Source organism: Pectinophora gossypiella, chromosome 16 (assembly GCF_024362695.1).
Source record: "Pectinophora gossypiella chromosome 16, ilPecGoss1.1, whole genome shotgun sequence".
In the NCBI taxonomy this organism is placed as follows: Eukaryota; Metazoa; Arthropoda; class Insecta; order Lepidoptera; family Gelechiidae; genus Pectinophora; species Pectinophora gossypiella.
The window spans coordinates 14,430,465-14,446,923 of NC_065419.1; the positions used below are offsets into that span (position 1 = coordinate 14,430,465).

At 38.8% G+C, this 16,459-nt stretch overlaps 1 protein-coding gene across 4 annotated transcripts in view; it reads right to left on the reverse strand.

Moving 5' to 3' along the window:
• Positions 1 to 16,459, reverse strand: part of LOC126373760 (Ig-like and fibronectin type-III domain-containing protein 1) — a 216,641-nt gene that overhangs the window by 63,132 nt on the left and 137,050 nt on the right. The gene's annotated exons all lie outside the window — the stretch shown is intronic.

The following is a 16,459-nucleotide window of genomic DNA, read 5'->3' on the forward strand; positions in this document are numbered from 1 at the left end:
GTCTATTTGGTTGTATTGACGATGACATATCGCTACGGTACGGCTTCGCGAGACTTCGCGTCTTTCACAAGTGTTCAGCTAACACGAAATACTGAGCATATGAATTCTGGTTAGGCTAGGTTGTAAATCGAGAGCTGAATTTAAATTTTCCAAGCAATTCCGCCGAGTGAAAACTTAAGTCAGAGAATTATTTACAAAAGGAGAGAATCTTAACATTGATACCTTTATGACGTAGCTAATAAAATTTACTTTCGTTAGTTTAAGACTTGTACCCTCTTTTCTTCTTTCTTTATTAGCCTGTGTGATCCCACTGCTGGGCAAAGGCCTCCCCATATCTTTCCAAGTATCCCGGTTCTGTGCGAGCTCTATTCACCCTCTTTACCCTCTACCCTCTTTTATTTTTTTAAAATCCGGACATGTACTTTACTCTGTTCTTTCTTCCGCATTGACGCCTATTCGGGCGGACACAATCTTAACCTAATGCCGTCCTTCATTTACAATACGTGCACGAAAGAGATGGAGCTAGTTTTAATCCTGTCAAATTCAGTTAATATTAAGTTTTTGAATGTCCTAATCGAGACTATTGTTTAAGGTTATAGCTGTCTATAATATTAAACTCATAAACAATGTAATTTTACACTAAAGAAAAGCTGTTTCTAAAATAAATAAATAATGAATTTCTAGTCAAGGATGTTCGGCTCTTGGTGTCTGTGGACTGTAGGTGTACAGTCATGAGCAATATAATGTACCTACTTTAGGACTCTGTCGCACTAACACATTTGTCATTTAGTGAGACTTACAGTTCAATTCGTCAAAAAAGTTAGTGTGGCATGGTACCAAAGTATATACATATTAATGCTCGTGACCGTAGTAGATGGTGAGTGGTCGAGGGTTCTAGTTCCAATTGCAAAACACCAATTTGTTCCTATTTATTAAGTTTTTGTAATCGTTAAAATACACTTTCGCGGGAGGCGTCGGCCATTTTTTTTGGAAAGGGTTTAACGGCTCTGGCCTAGTAGCCTTTTAAGCCTGTCTTCCGTACAATATTGCCATGCAAAAAATATTATTAATTATTTTATACTTGTGTTGCCAGCAACAAAGGATATTTTCTCAAAGTCGACTCCCGGCCTATCCTAAGCGCATGTATTAAGGTACCCCCACTCAAGTGTCACGGTGTAGATCGGAGCAAGTTTATGTGTTGCCAACTTAAATAATGTTTAGTAAATTACTTTGCCTCCCGCACTATACGCCGCGCAAACATTATTACGAACGGGGAATCTGCATTAAAATTTCAGTAGCACTATGTATCTTTCAAGTCAGTTGGAAGTAATTTCTTTTAGGAATAAGCTTCATCTTTGCAATAATCTTAACTGAGTTTTGTCTGTGCAATAAACTGTTGAATAACTAGGTAATAAATAGTTTCGCTCTTACGATAAGGCCGACTTTGCCCACCTCAGAATTAGTTTCTCTTGTAAATGTCTCAAGACAAAAATGTCTAAAGTTGTAAAACCATATAAGATAGGGACATAGTTTACTGCAGGATAATAATGCAGAATATTCAAATTCAAAAATATCGTTATTCATAGTTGTAACTACACACACACTCTGAATCGTCATATTTACGTAACAAACGTCTCATACGCCTAAAACTACTGCAGCTTCTCACAACCTGTATAGCCGGGGAAAAGAAGCTGCAAGAAAACTCTCAGCACGGGATTCTAAGGTTCTTGTTTTTTTTTAAATACTGTTTTAAGGACAATTTAGTAATTTGCCTGTCTAATATCAGTTCTCAAACAGCTAATCCAATGCAGTCATATCTTCTAGATAATCACTAATCTTATAGTAACCTTTTTTACAAAGTTAGTTAGTTTAATACGCTTGTTTCACCAAAGTTAGCGTGTCTATAAGTTGTTCAACTCTACATCCCGCGTGTAAATTATGGATACGGCGGATGTTTTCATTAAATACTTTAATAAAACCCCGACTTTACTTGTCCTACTTTTCATACTGCTACCGTCAAATTTTATTTAAGTTGTAATGATGTTAACCTTTTTGGTTGATATCCTTCATCGTCAAAATTTACGTCCTGGCTGGTTGCAATCTGGAGTTCATTCTTAATTCTTAATTCAAATTCAAAATGTTCTCATTCCATATTTTCAGCTGCAGCATGATTTTCATTCTCTTTGACTACGGCTTTTCGGCGGGAAACGGGAACGGGACAGTTGCTTTCTTCATTGAGTAATCTAAATAATTAATACGAAGTGGTCTTTTGTGGTTAATGATCGCATTAAGTTAGTCGGAAGACATTCGCGAGTGTTATTATATTGGAGTATTCAATAAACAAAGTGTATCTGCCTATTTTCGCTTCGTGCCGGGAAGCCGCTTCATAACTCAAAAGTTTATGCGGACTTTTGAGTTAATTCGTTTGGGGTTCGGAGTAGGAGTCTACTCCGAGGGTGGGGGCTTAGGTTTCATCATCATCACCTTTCATCATTTCATTAATCATCAAGAAAAAAAATACGTCAGACATGGCTGTATGGGCATAGTTCCCTTTGCCTTACCCTTCGGGGAAAACCAAAACAAAAAAAAAATCTCTTTGACTACGGCCTTTTTGGCGGGAACGGGAACGGGACGGTTGCTTTCTTCATTGAATAATCTAAATAATTAATACGAAGTGGTGTTTCGTGGTTAATGATCGCATTAAGTTAGTCGGAAAACATTCGCGATAGTGTTATTATATCAGAATATTCAATAAACAAAGTGTACCTATCTATTTTCGCTTCGTGCCAACAAGCCACTTTATTTGAGTTAATTATTCGTTTAGGGTTCGGAGTAGGAGTCTGCTCCAATGGCGGGGGCTTAGATTTCATAATTCATGTCATCACCTTTCATCACTTCATTAAAAAAAAAATATGACATGGCTGTATGAGTTCCCTTTGCCTTGCCCTTCGGGGAAAACCAAAACAAAAAAAAAATGTCTTTGACTACAGCTGTTGTTTATTCACTTGGCTTTTTCGGCGGGAAACGGGAACGGGACAGTTGCTTTCTTCATTGAGTAATCTAAATAATTAATACGAAGTGGTGTTTTGTGGTTAATGATCGCATTAAGTTAGTCGGAAGACATTCGCGAGTGTTATTATATTGGAGTATTCAATGAACAAAGTGTATCTGCCTATTTTCGCTTCGTGCCGGGAAGCCGCTTCATAACTCAAAAGTTTATGCGGACTTTTGAGTTAATTCGTTTGGGGTTCGGAGTATGAGTCTACTCCGAGGGTGGGGGCTTAGGTTTCATCATCATCACCTTTCATCATTTCATTAATCATCAAGAAAAAAAATACGTCAGACATGGCTGTATGGGCATAGTTCCCTTTGCCTTACCCTTCGGGGAAAACCAAGACAAAAAAAATGTTTATTCACTTTTTTATGTAATCTTATTTATTAACGACAGTTTATAATAGTTCTACAATGTGAGTTCCCAGGTTCGAATCCCAATGCGGGTCTAAACCATTCACTTCCGAATTTGTTTTCAAATTTACGTTTGGATCATAATGATTATCACGTGCTCAGCGGTGAAGGAAAACATCGTGAGGAAACCCAAATACGAGAAATGAGTGTTGGAACTATGTGCTCTAAGCTGTAATAGGCTGGTTTTTCGTGTCTTCTTCTCTTCTCTCGTGTGGGTTGTTAGATCGATGACCTACTTCATCAACCCTGGTGTCCGTGTTACTATTGAGCCACCAAAGGCCTGTCCAATATGGATTGTAAACAAACTGCCGACATTTACTATAGATATTTCCATCATTGTGTAAATAGACGATAGGCCGAGCCAATTCGCTAATCCGTCTTTTGTCTACGCTTTAGTCTGCGCTGCGTCAGTCGCCATATTGGCTCGGTTTTATTCAGTTTGTTTTCTATTGATGTAGCGTTCTCTATTAGGGTTAAGCATTAGTGTATAATAAATATGTCACTATAGTTAAGAGCAAAATATTCATTGGTCCATGGAGAGAGTGTTTGGCTTTTTGCGAGAAGATTTTAATGGTTTACTGTTTTGTTTCTTCCATTATTATTTTATTTTTTGTGATAGTTTACCTTTTAATTTTGAAATTGTATTTTTTATTTAATGTTTTTCATGTTATTCATAGTTTTATTTTTCTTTTTGTTTCTTTTTTCATTCATTGTTTATTTTTGTGGTATTAGTTTTTATATTGTAGTTCTCGTCATTCAGCGCATTGGGTTACACTGTAATGTTGTATGTACGGTCACGAGCATTAATATGTATACACTTTGGTATCATGTCACATTAACTTTTTTGACAAATTGAACTGTAAGTCTCACTAAATGTCAAATATGTTAGTGCGACAGAGTCCTAAAGTGGGTACATTATATTGCTCATGACTGTACCTTAAATAATAAATTTCTGAACGTGCCTTATTTTGATTTATTTATGGAAAAACAAACAGCTTTTAACACGTATAATTTTATTGTAGGTTTGCCCCCGATGGCATCAACTACTTCCCTAAGAAGAGAAAACATAAATGACTTTCAAATGTTGATTTTTTCGATAACTGCCATAAATGTAAGTCTATGTACTCGTATGACAGGAACGAAACACCATTTTTCGTAAATAAGTATGACATAACATAAGATCTCGGTATGTTCCCAGTGGGGACATATCACAAAAAATACTTTGTGGTCCCTAGTTTGGGTAGGACGTTACTGGCTGATCACCAGATTGTCCGAAAGTAAGATAATCCGTGCTTCGGAAGGCACGTCAAGCCGTTGGTCCCGGTTACTACTTACATGAACCATGTCAGGGGCCTTTGGCGGCTCAATAGTAACCCTGACACCACGGTTGATGAGGCTGGTATTCCACCTCACAATCCACACGATAAGAAGAGAAGAGATAACATAAGATCATAAACATATCCCAATTGAGGTAGTCAGAGGTAATGAGTTGATGAAGATGAACTGTGTACCCATACCTCACCGAGCTTTTCGTGCTCACGCGTTTTTTACTAAGACGACGATTTGTAACATTTGTAACAATTAATAATAATATAATAGATAATAATAATAGAACAATAATAATAATAAGAATAATAATAATAGAACATGATGTATATGAAGCATCGAGGAAGCGACAAACTGGTTTTAATGGGAATCTCGTATACGAGGTACGCCGCATTGATTGGCATTTATGCCTACTCGGTACGACAGTGCACTGTGTGTGTTTTTGAGTTCATTTCTTTTAATGTTTTCTATTTTTATATTATTGTTTTTATTTTATTTTTTATTTTTCTGTTTTAATGCGACGAATGGGTGCCGAGACAACTGTGGCTTAACGGCATCATTCAAACCATGTATTTAGATTAAGGATATAATGAAAATAAATAAAAAAAAAAACAAAAAAAAACACGGTAAATTAACCTCTTGCGGCTGAGATTTCCAGACACAATAGTGAAACAATGGAGTTTGGATTTTAAAAGGACTTTCGGTCTTACGACTTTAAGTCTTCTTCTTATATCGTGTGGATTGTGAGGTGGATGGGTGGTGGTGGGGATGGGGTTAATAAATTAATTAGTGATCTGAAGTTTATTTTTTTTAAAGTATTATTTGGCAGTACAGAACCGTTGAACACCGAATTCGACTCGCACTTTGCCAAGTTTTTACTAAAGACAGATCCAGATAGAGCACACAGCACAATATTTCTGATTCGGCTATAACAAATTGAGTCACGAACATTTCTATCAATCAATTTCGCTCTAGCGCTGGCTGAATTTATGTGCAATTCACTTATCTTCGAAATATCGAAAAAAATCAGATAAAAAAAATGTGATATATAAGTATTCGATACACTTTTACAGTCGGGAAAATCCCTGATAGCTCTGTTCGGAGAACGGGTGATTACATCACAGTGTCACGGGTTCGAATTTTTGCTCGAACTCTAAACCACAGAATTAGACATTAAAAAAAAAAAAACAAAAAAAAAATTGAGTTTGAATTCACGTTTGGATCAAAGATAATTGAATATAGAGAAGCGGTGATATCACGCTCATTGCGAATAAAAAAAGATTCGTAAAAACCTTTTTTTAAATAATATGTTTAGTCACCTGTCCATACGTATCATCAAATCCAGCTTAGGATACTGTTTCTAAAGCGACTGCAAGTAGTCGTCTGATTACTTGCAGCTATACCTACCCCATTCGGGATCACGGGTGTGAGTATTATGTATGTATACCCTACCGACTACAAAAAGGCGAGACGAATGGAAAGAGTCACAAAGCTGATGTCATACCTACAGGGTGTTAATGACACCGTAACGAAAACTTTGGGAAATAATTCAGGCCATGATTCTGAGTTGATATCTAGTGGAATTTCTTGTCGGAAAAAAATATGAAAACTTAAGTTTTTTTTTTATTATTTTCAGCCCCATGCTTTAAACTCCTAAGGCCGAGAGCTTCAGACACAATAGTTAAAGAATAAGGTTCGTATTTTAAAAGGACATTCGGCTTTACGACTTCAAAATAAAATTGAAAAATTATGAACAAAAATACCATCAATATTATATCGAACTATTCAGCAATTGGTTCGATTTCCATTCTGGTGCAGCAAAAAATCAAAATCTTAAGCAAAAATTTCCCACAAGAAAACCATCTACCTACCATCGTTTTTAGTACAATCAAGCAGATGTTCTAGTTTATCCGAAATAATATACGAAGTAATATACGATCCCGACGACCCGATTACTCTAGCCATAAAGGCGGCCAACCAGATCGCGACACCAATTACTTCAGAACCCCGATACCGACCCCGGCGGCGTGGTCGACGATTTCCTTCATTCAGCGCTTATCGCTATCGACCCTTTAGGGTCGATTAATTCTTTTAAATATTCTTCTTCAAAGACGACACCCTGAGCCGAGGTTCGCGCCCAACTGGGCACCCTCAGGCCTATTGTCTTAAATTTTGTACCGGGTGAGAGCCCTCAGCGCTCCCCATTTGTCCGGCCAAGTTAATGACATCTGCGGCAAATCTACAATAAGTCACGTCAGAAAAAAAATAAAACTAGTTTATTTTCGTTACGGTGTAACTAACACCCTGTATAGAGGTATAACACATTGGTATCTGAGAGTGCGCGCGGGGGGATAACAAATGAAAGATCGTTCGTCACAGCCGCGGGCGCCAGTATTTTCCAACTGAAGGTAGGCATAGGACACACTGCCGAAGTACTTCATAAAAAATACTATTCTTCTTCTATTGTATGGGTTGTCAGTTCGACTGGAGCGTTGCCGAACTATCTGGTCATCATCAACCCATAAACGTCCCCACTGCTGGGGCATGGGCCTTCCCTATGGATGGATAGGGAGATCGGGCCTTAAACAATCACGCGGGCCCAGTGCGGATTGATGGTTATTAACGACTGCTAATGCAGCCGGGACCAACAGCTTAACGTGCCTTCCAAAGCACGGAGGAGCTCGAGATGAAAACTTTTTTTTTGTGGTCACCCATCCTATGACCGGCCTTTGCGAAAGTTGCTTAACTTCAACAATCGCAGACCGAGCGCGTTTACCGCTGCGCCACCGAGCTACGCCGAACTATCTATGAATAGTTTAATTTTCCTGTTTTGTTTTGGGGTTATGCACACAATGCATATAAATAAGTTCAGTAAAAGAAAGAAAATGCCCGTCCCTTTCCTTTTCGGCGTATAAGAAAATGACACATATAACTTAAAATTGCCCTTGGTCTTGGTTCCATACAAGACCATTAACCCGGCCCCAGGGGGAACAGAGTCATCTTCTCTGCCCTCCACTGGGGCAATTCCTGTTCGGCGCGTCCTTGCCGCGGGGGTGGGCGCCTCTTACTTCAGTAGGCCGGAGTGAGATGGTGGCTGAGTTCGAATAGGGACCCAGACCTACGGGGTATAACGTAGAACCCTTGCCCAGGGATACGGGTGAAGACCTCAACGGCTGCAGAGGCGGAGATGGGAGCCATCGGTACGGTAATGCAGGACGGAAGGGGCATGTCACAGGGACTGTAACCTGGAACCTGACAGAGGGCAGCAGTAACTGTCAGTACTATTCAGAGGCAGAGGACAGGAGTCCTAGTATGGCTTTGTAATAGACTACTCTGGGCGCCATCCCACTCGCGTCAGACAGAGTACTGCGGGGCGGAAGGCAAGAGGGAAACCACTGCCCTATTTTTCCCTAAAAAGTAGCATGGAGAGTATTCGGAAAATGCTACACCGACAAGAGCGTGGCTCTTAAATTGATGATGATGATGAACTTAAAATTAAATTTTGTTTACAGGAATTAGCACCAGTGACGGGTTAATCTTAGTAGCATAAACAGCATATACTTCCTTCCTTCAATCAATCGGAGAGGGTACGGAGCATACCCAAGCGTTCAATATTGAATATTGCACTCGCAATGCCGCGAAACTATGAATGGATTGACATCAAGCGATGCACATGATATTTGGTGCGAACCAAAGCAGGGTCAGTCCCTGTGTGACTGACATGTTTCCACTGGGAATCGAACCCAGCACCTCCAGATAATGATTCCAACCACTAGACTAGACAGTGAGGTTGTTAAACAGTTGCGTGTTGGGCCTATCTAGGCCAACCGCTAAACCACGTTCTGAAACTAGCCTAAAGGTGCTGATAAACTTAAGCATTCAGTTGTAATGAGCAATTGTGCGAATGTTACAATACGAGAAAAATACGATGACATTTTAGTTCTTGCTCATGAAAACGTTCATAGCAAAGTTTGGCTCTATGCTTGGCTAAGCTCGTTGTTACATACATACATAAACTCACGCCTATTTACCACCGGGGTAAGCAGAGACTATAGAATTCCATTTGCTTCGATCCTGACACACTTCTCTTGCTTCCTCCACATTCATCAATCGCTTCATAAACGCACGCCGGTTCAGAGTAGATCGTATTGAACCTTTTCTAAGGACATCTCCAATAAGCAATAAGCTTTGTTCAGTTCGACAAATATAAAAACGGCGAATGCTCGATGTTCTGTTACAAGTTCTTTTCTCGTGTGGGTTGTGAGGAGGATTACCAACCTCATCAACCCTGGTGTCAGGGTTACTATTGAGCCACCAATGGCCCCTGACATGACTCATGTAACGACTACTTACTTACATCAGTAAATAGTAATCGGGACCAACGGCTTAACGTGCCTTCCGAAGCACGGATCGTCTTACTTTCGGACAATCAGATGATCAGCCTGTAATGTCCTAACCAAACTAGGGATCAAAAAGTATTTTTTTTTATGTTTCCCCACCGGGATTCAAACCCGGGACCCTAACGCTCAAGCACTGGATCACGGAGGCCATTTTACAAGTGAATGCTCAAGTCTATCAGCACCTTAAGACTATCCAAGTACCATTTCAAACTATCGGTGTCAATGTCACCTCGCCTATCGATCAGCTATCGCGCCAATATTCTGGGTTTGATATTTCCAAATGAAATATCGTTTGTTGACGTGATGCGGTTTCGATGTGCTTTCCAATTTATGGAGACACACTGTCTCATAATCCATAGAGCATCTCAAGCTTGAAGGACGAATGATTTATTCGGTTCGAAAGGAATTATACAGCGTGTAGGTAATCAAACTGAAGTATGACAGGAATTCAACGGTGTTATAAAATAGAGACCACGAATTTATTAAAAAAATCAAGAAGGGGACCAAGAAATGTTCAAATGGAACAAATTAAAGAGAAGGCGAACGGCGTGTCTTGTAAGGAAATCAAAGAATTGGCCTGTGATAATATTAGAAAAAATAGTGGCTCTTAAATTAATGATGATTATAGAATAAAGAACGTAATTACTTAAATAAAAACAACTCAAATAGGAGAACATCTTCTTATTTAAAATAAACTCATCATCATGTTCTTTATTAATTAAATTATTCTTCTTATCCTTTTGCCCCCTATTGGGATTGAGTTTGAATAACAAATTTCCACTTCTAGTGATCTCTGTAGCTGTCCCATGACATTTCGAGAGTTTTATTTTTCTGTCACCAGGTGCCATTAGGGCGCCCCCTTTTGAGTTTTCCGCGCGCACACCACAGCTTGTCGGGACGGGTGTTCCACAGGAAAAAATCTATAGATTCATTTCCAAAAAAGTCGAACTCCGCTTAGAGCGCTTACAGACCAACGACACTCAGTCAACAACATTGCAGTATTCTTACTGACGGTCATCAGCAATATGTGAGCGAAGACGTGCTCTGTGCTTACAGAGCATCGTATTTATTGGCATATCCTGATGTCAGGGATAAGGCTGTTGTATGGTCCATATAATGATTACTTGCTAAATGTTTTCTTTTTTGTTTTTCTTTTCTTAGAAATTAAGACAATTATATTATGTAAGTTATGTACGCCGTAACTGTGATTTTCATCAGATTTATATACTGGGTGTTAGTGACATCGTAACGAATACCGAGGGGGTTGATTCAGACCATGATTCTGAGTTAAAATCAAGTGGAATTTTCCGTCGCAAAATTCATGATTTTTTTAGTTTTTTTAAATTATTTATTTACAATTCTATACTTTTGCGATGGAAAATTCCACTTGATATTAACTCAGAATAATTAGATGAATCATCCCTCTCAGTATTCGTTACGATGACACTTACACCCCGTACAAGTACATACGGTAGCCATATAAGTAGGTATGGGTGTTAGTGACACTGTAACGAATACTGAGGGGGATGGTTCAGACCATGATTCTGAGTTGATATCAAGTGGAATTTCGTGTCAAAAAATTCATGAAAATTTTTCTTTTCTTTTTAATTATTTTCCAATCCATACTTTTGCGACGGAAATTTCTACTTGATATCAACTCAGAATCATGGCCTGAACCACCCCTCAAAGTTTTCGTTACGATGTCACTAACACCCTGTATATAATAATAAAACCATAAGGCAGTACTAATTAAATAAATAAAGAGCACTCAACCCTCATTCGAGTTTCGACACAGCCGAATGTCGGCGATTATATCACAGATTACTAAACAGTTGAATCGCTAATACAACTTATGCATTTTAATTTGCTTACCTTACCTGACAAAGCTTTAAAGTAAACCGAAACTTGGCATCTTTTCTAGCCGTCCTTTACTTTGGGAACATTTAACTAGGGGGGCTATTTGTTCATCGTTTAAATGGCCCGTATGTCCCCATGAAGGGTAGATCCATTAACTTTATTTGCCGACATTTCCCCCAAACTAAAAGAGGGCGGATATCGGTAGATTGGAATGATGTATTGTTCCTAGATTTCATTTACCATCGGTCCAATGTGGGTCTACCATATTGATTCGTTATGTGCCTTTTGTTATGGTCTTAATACGATATGTGAAGGTCGAGATACAACTTACTGCTACTTTTATCATTGTCATCTACTTAACAACGGCCTCCATGGTCCAGTGGTTGAGCGTTGTGCTCACGATCCGGAGGTCCTGGGTTCGAATCCCGGAGGGGACAAATCACAAAAAAAAACACTTTATGATCCCTAGTTTGGTTAGGACATTACAGGCTGATCACCTGATTGTCCAAAAGTAAGATGATCCGTGCTTCGGAAGGCACGTTAAGCCGTTGGTCCCGGTAACTACTTACAGATGTAAGTACGTAGTCGTTACATGAGTCATGTCAGGGGCCTATGGCGGCTCAATAATAACCCTGACATCAGGGTTGATGGGGTTGGTAATCCACTTCACAACCCACAGGATAGAAGAAGAATCTCCTTAACGTTATCCCGATTCTCACAAGGTTCGCTTACCTAACCTGAAGATTTTACAGGTCCGGTTTTTACGGATTACCGGGTGAGAGCCTTCAGCGCTCCCCATTTGTCAGATAATCTACAATACTGGACGTCAAAAAAAAGTTTTTACGGAAGCGACTGCCTGTCTAAGCTTGCTTCCAACCAGTCCAAACATGGTATCTTCATGATGTTTTCCTTCAGTGCTGGGCCCGTGATAATAATTTATGATCCAAACATGAATTCCAGAACAAATTCGAAAATCATTGTCTCTTACTGTTACTTTTGTCATACCTATCTTATTGCATGCCGTTGTGATTAAAACCCTTAAAGATAAGATAAAGATACGAAGAAAAGAAGAAGAAGAAGATGAGAAGAGAGACGGAAGCGCACAACCACAGAATAGAAGAAAGAGTTCTCAACGCTCAACCACTGGACCACAGAGGCCGTTAATAATATGTCTATACTGATTCCACTATATACCTTCACCCTTACATCTCCTATCCATTCCTGATTGAGAAAATCCCAAACACCGTAACAAAGCGGGGTATAATCATCCTTACAATGACGAACCGACACTAATTCAGGAGTAATTATCCGCCACCATTCAGAATCGGATCAACGGACGACACGACAATCGGATACAGCCAGGGTTGTCAAATGCGTAAAATGCTCAAAATACTGTAATATAAAATGTTTTCCAAAACCTATATTATTTATTTAAGTAAATGACATTCCGTGCTTATGAAGGCACGTTAACCCTTTGATCCCGGTTACTACTTACAGATGTAAGTAAGTAGTCGTTACATGAGCCATGTCAGAAGCCTTTGGCGGTTCAATAGTAACCCTGACAATCAGGTGACCAGCCTGTAATATCCTAACCATACTAGGGATCACTAAGTGATTTTCGTGATATGTCCCCACGGATTTGAACCCGGAACTTCCGGATCGTGAGCCGAACGCTAATACCACTAGACTACGGAGGCCACGGAGGCTAATTGGTCAAAGCCGTCAAGTCATGTCATTTTCGATTTGAATTTCCGTCAAATAGTAAGGCTGGATTGGCTGAAAATAAATATTTTTTTCCAAAAAAACCCTCATCGTTCTTGTTTGCTCAAAACTTCCCCTACAAGTAATTTTTCCCCGAATTGACAACCCTGGACAAAGGTCCGATAACGGCCGATTCCAGTGAGTGTGTATCTTTGTTAATGCCAATATAAGTGGGATTAAATCGAATGTGTGTACTAAGCGGATTATGTGAAAACCACACTGATACTTATTTCGTTTTTGATATTTTTGTTCTGTTTTCATTGTTGTGCTCGGAAAATAAATAAATACAAAAAATAGTTGTTGTGCTGGCGAAGCCAATCGCATAACGCCGCCTTATAGTGAAAACTACGCAAGCGCCTTTTTATAAAAGATTAAAAAAATATATATATATCATTCCAGATAAAAATAGGCTAGTTTCCAACTACTTAAATCAGTTACTTTTTACTAAACGTCAAAACTCGAAATGACTATGGAATTTGTATGAAAAAGCACACTGTGACGTCATAGAAAAACTTGTCAAAATGTCGGACTTATTATTGCGTGTGTCTTAATCATAATCATAAATAAGTTAAATAGAAAAAATAAAATGTTTTTGGTTAGTTTTAGATCTGTCTTTATTTAGTAATCAGAATTTCATAATTTATCTTGAACCTAGTACACGACCCAAATGAGACCACAAAGGATTGCTGATTGAATAATACCCTTGACACTACCGGTGGTGCCATGGGCACGGAATAATACCCTTGACACTACCGGTGGTGCCATGGGCACGAAATAATACCTTTGACACTACCGGTGGTGCCATCGGGTAGTGTCAAGGGTCCGCGGGGCAAATTTTGACCCGTATTGACTAGCTTGTCTATTTCCATAACAAAAATTACATTTGCATGTGATTATTCTAGAAGGTGCTTACGTGCATTTCACTGTAAGGCGTCGATAAACTATGAAAGATGGTAATTTTATGTAAAAAAAGCTTGTTATAAGATTATTGATTACCCTTTCTTTCTTAGTCCCTATTCCCAAGATATCTAGCCCATCTTCTTTATCCCATTACCGTCCCATCTCCATACTTCCTTTCCTATCGAAGGTGCTTGAACGTGTGGTTCATCACCAGTTGTTTTCCTTCCTCTCCAAAGGTCATCTAATGAACGCATTGCAGTCTGGCTTTCGTCCGGGGCATAGCACAGTTACTTCTCTGGTCAAGGTATCCGATGATATCCGCATGGGTATGGAGCGTCAGGAAGTGACACTGCTTACTCTCCTTGACTTTAGCAATGCGTTCAATAGTGTTGATTTTGACGTCCTACTGTCCTTTTTAAAATTATTAAACGTCTCCTCATCCGTCACAGATTGGTTCCGTAGCTACCTTGAGGGTCGTCGGCAGCGCGTCAAGGTTGACGGCATGTTGTCTGACTGGTGCAGCATCACGGCTGGAGTCCCACAAGGTGGCGTCCTTTCTCCACTCCTATTTTCCATCTTTATTAACTCCATTTCCCAGAGTCTTACCTGTTCCTACCACTTGTATGCGGATGATTTGCAGATTTACACCCATGTACCTGTGGAAAGTATTCAGCAGGCTGTTTGTGTCATGAATTGTGATTTAGTGGCTATTGCGGCTTGGGCGTCTGAACATGGTATTTCAGTCAATCCCGGTAAGTCGCAATCCATAATCATTGGTGGTCGCAGGCAGCTTGCTCAAATTGATTTTCCTTGTCTCTCCCCTGTTTCCTTCATGGGTACTGTTATACCTTATTGCGAGACCGTCAAAAACTTGGGCGTCTTTTTTGACAGGACGTTATCCTGGACACGCCAAGTTAACGAGGTCAGTAGGAAGATTTTTGCCTCCTTGAGGTCCCTTGGGCGCTTGCGTAGCTTCCTGCCCGTTAAGACGAAAATTGCTCTCTCCCAGTCCCTTCTTCTTCCTATCCTTGACTACGCCGATGTTTGTTATTTGGATCTCACTGAAGAGCTGCTCAACAAACTCGAGAGGTTGCAGAACGCAGCCATCCGCTTCGCGTTTGGCTTGCGTAAGTTCGACCATGTGTCGGTGTACCGTGCGCAGCTCAAGTGGCTCCCTATACGACTTCGGCGAAATTCCCATATCCTCTCACTCCTTTTCAATATCCTCCATAATCCCAATACTCCCCCTTACCTCAAAGAGCGTTTTAGTTTGAGGACGGAAGTTCACGAACGGCTGCCTCGATCGTGCACTAGGATGCTATTGGTAGCTCCCACCCACCGAACTGATTACTACGGCCAGTCTTTTACTGTGCAAGCTGTGCGCTTATGGAACTCCTTACCTGCTTCCATCAGAGTCGCTAACTCTCTTCAGAGCTTCAAAAACCAGTTGCGAGCTCATTTTGAATCCTTATGTGGATATTCTTAGGATATTACTATTATGTATGATGTATTTTATTTATTTCAATACCTGTATGTGTGTGTATAGTCTATTATTTATTATTATAGTTTTCTTTAGATTATGGTTAGGTATATTTTTAGTATATATGGATTATATTAAATTGAGTATTTATTAATATATGTACGTATAGTATAGAGTATTTATTATATTAACTTTAGTTTTACTTTTAGGTATTTATTTATTTATTTTTTGTTGCACCATCCCGCATCCAAGTTGTAAATGTTTGTTTCCTTTTGTTGGTTGCCTGGAAGAAATTGCTCTAGAGCAATAAGGCCGCCCAAATTGTACTGTATTCATGTGTTATGTCTGATTGTTGAAGTAGTTCTGTGCAATAAAGTATATTTGATTTGATTTGATTTGATTACCTAAATGATACAAATGGTTGCTTTAAAATGTGTTCCTCTATAACTGCATAGAGGTATTACATGTAATGTAATGTAGGTATACATTACAAGTTATTTAATAACATAACTAAACTTGTAATGTATACCTACATTGATTCAAAAGACGTGTTGCTGTTGCAGTTTCTTGTCATTTCTTCTCAGCCGTAACAACTTGCAAAATGACGTAGATTCAAAAATGATAAATTGACTTTCAAAAAGTTTGTAATTAAATAACGTTGAATAAATTATCCTGATTTCTGAAATGTTACTGAAATACTTTGAAATACTTTTTTATTCTTTGTTGAGCATACGTGAAAAATACTTAGATTATCATATTACTTAAATAAATTGATGTATTATTTAATTGAAATATAGGTATTATTTTATAATAATATTTTTTTTTATATACACTTCGGTTATATTTTATTGCTTCTGTGTGAGGTGGAAAAAAACAGAATACCTTCAGCTGTTTACCTGGCATGTCGTAAAAACCGACAGGAGGTCTGCTTATTCAATATTCAAATATGAATAATATAACAAATTGAATTTGAACATAAAAACATTTACTTTTATTACAAATTAATATTAATTATTATTATTTTTGACTTATTATTATCTTGCATAATAAAATTGCCGATATATTGGAGCAGTTGAATGGTATTTTTTTATAAATATTTTCAACTCCATACTTTTGCAATGTAAAATGCTACGTCAAAACGAAACTTCATAGTAACTCAGAATGAATGAATGACTGTAGAATGAGCTGAGTCATCCCCGATTTCGATGTCACTAAAACCCTGTATTATGTAGGCAATGTCTTTATTCCATTTCGTTAGTAATACCAGTAT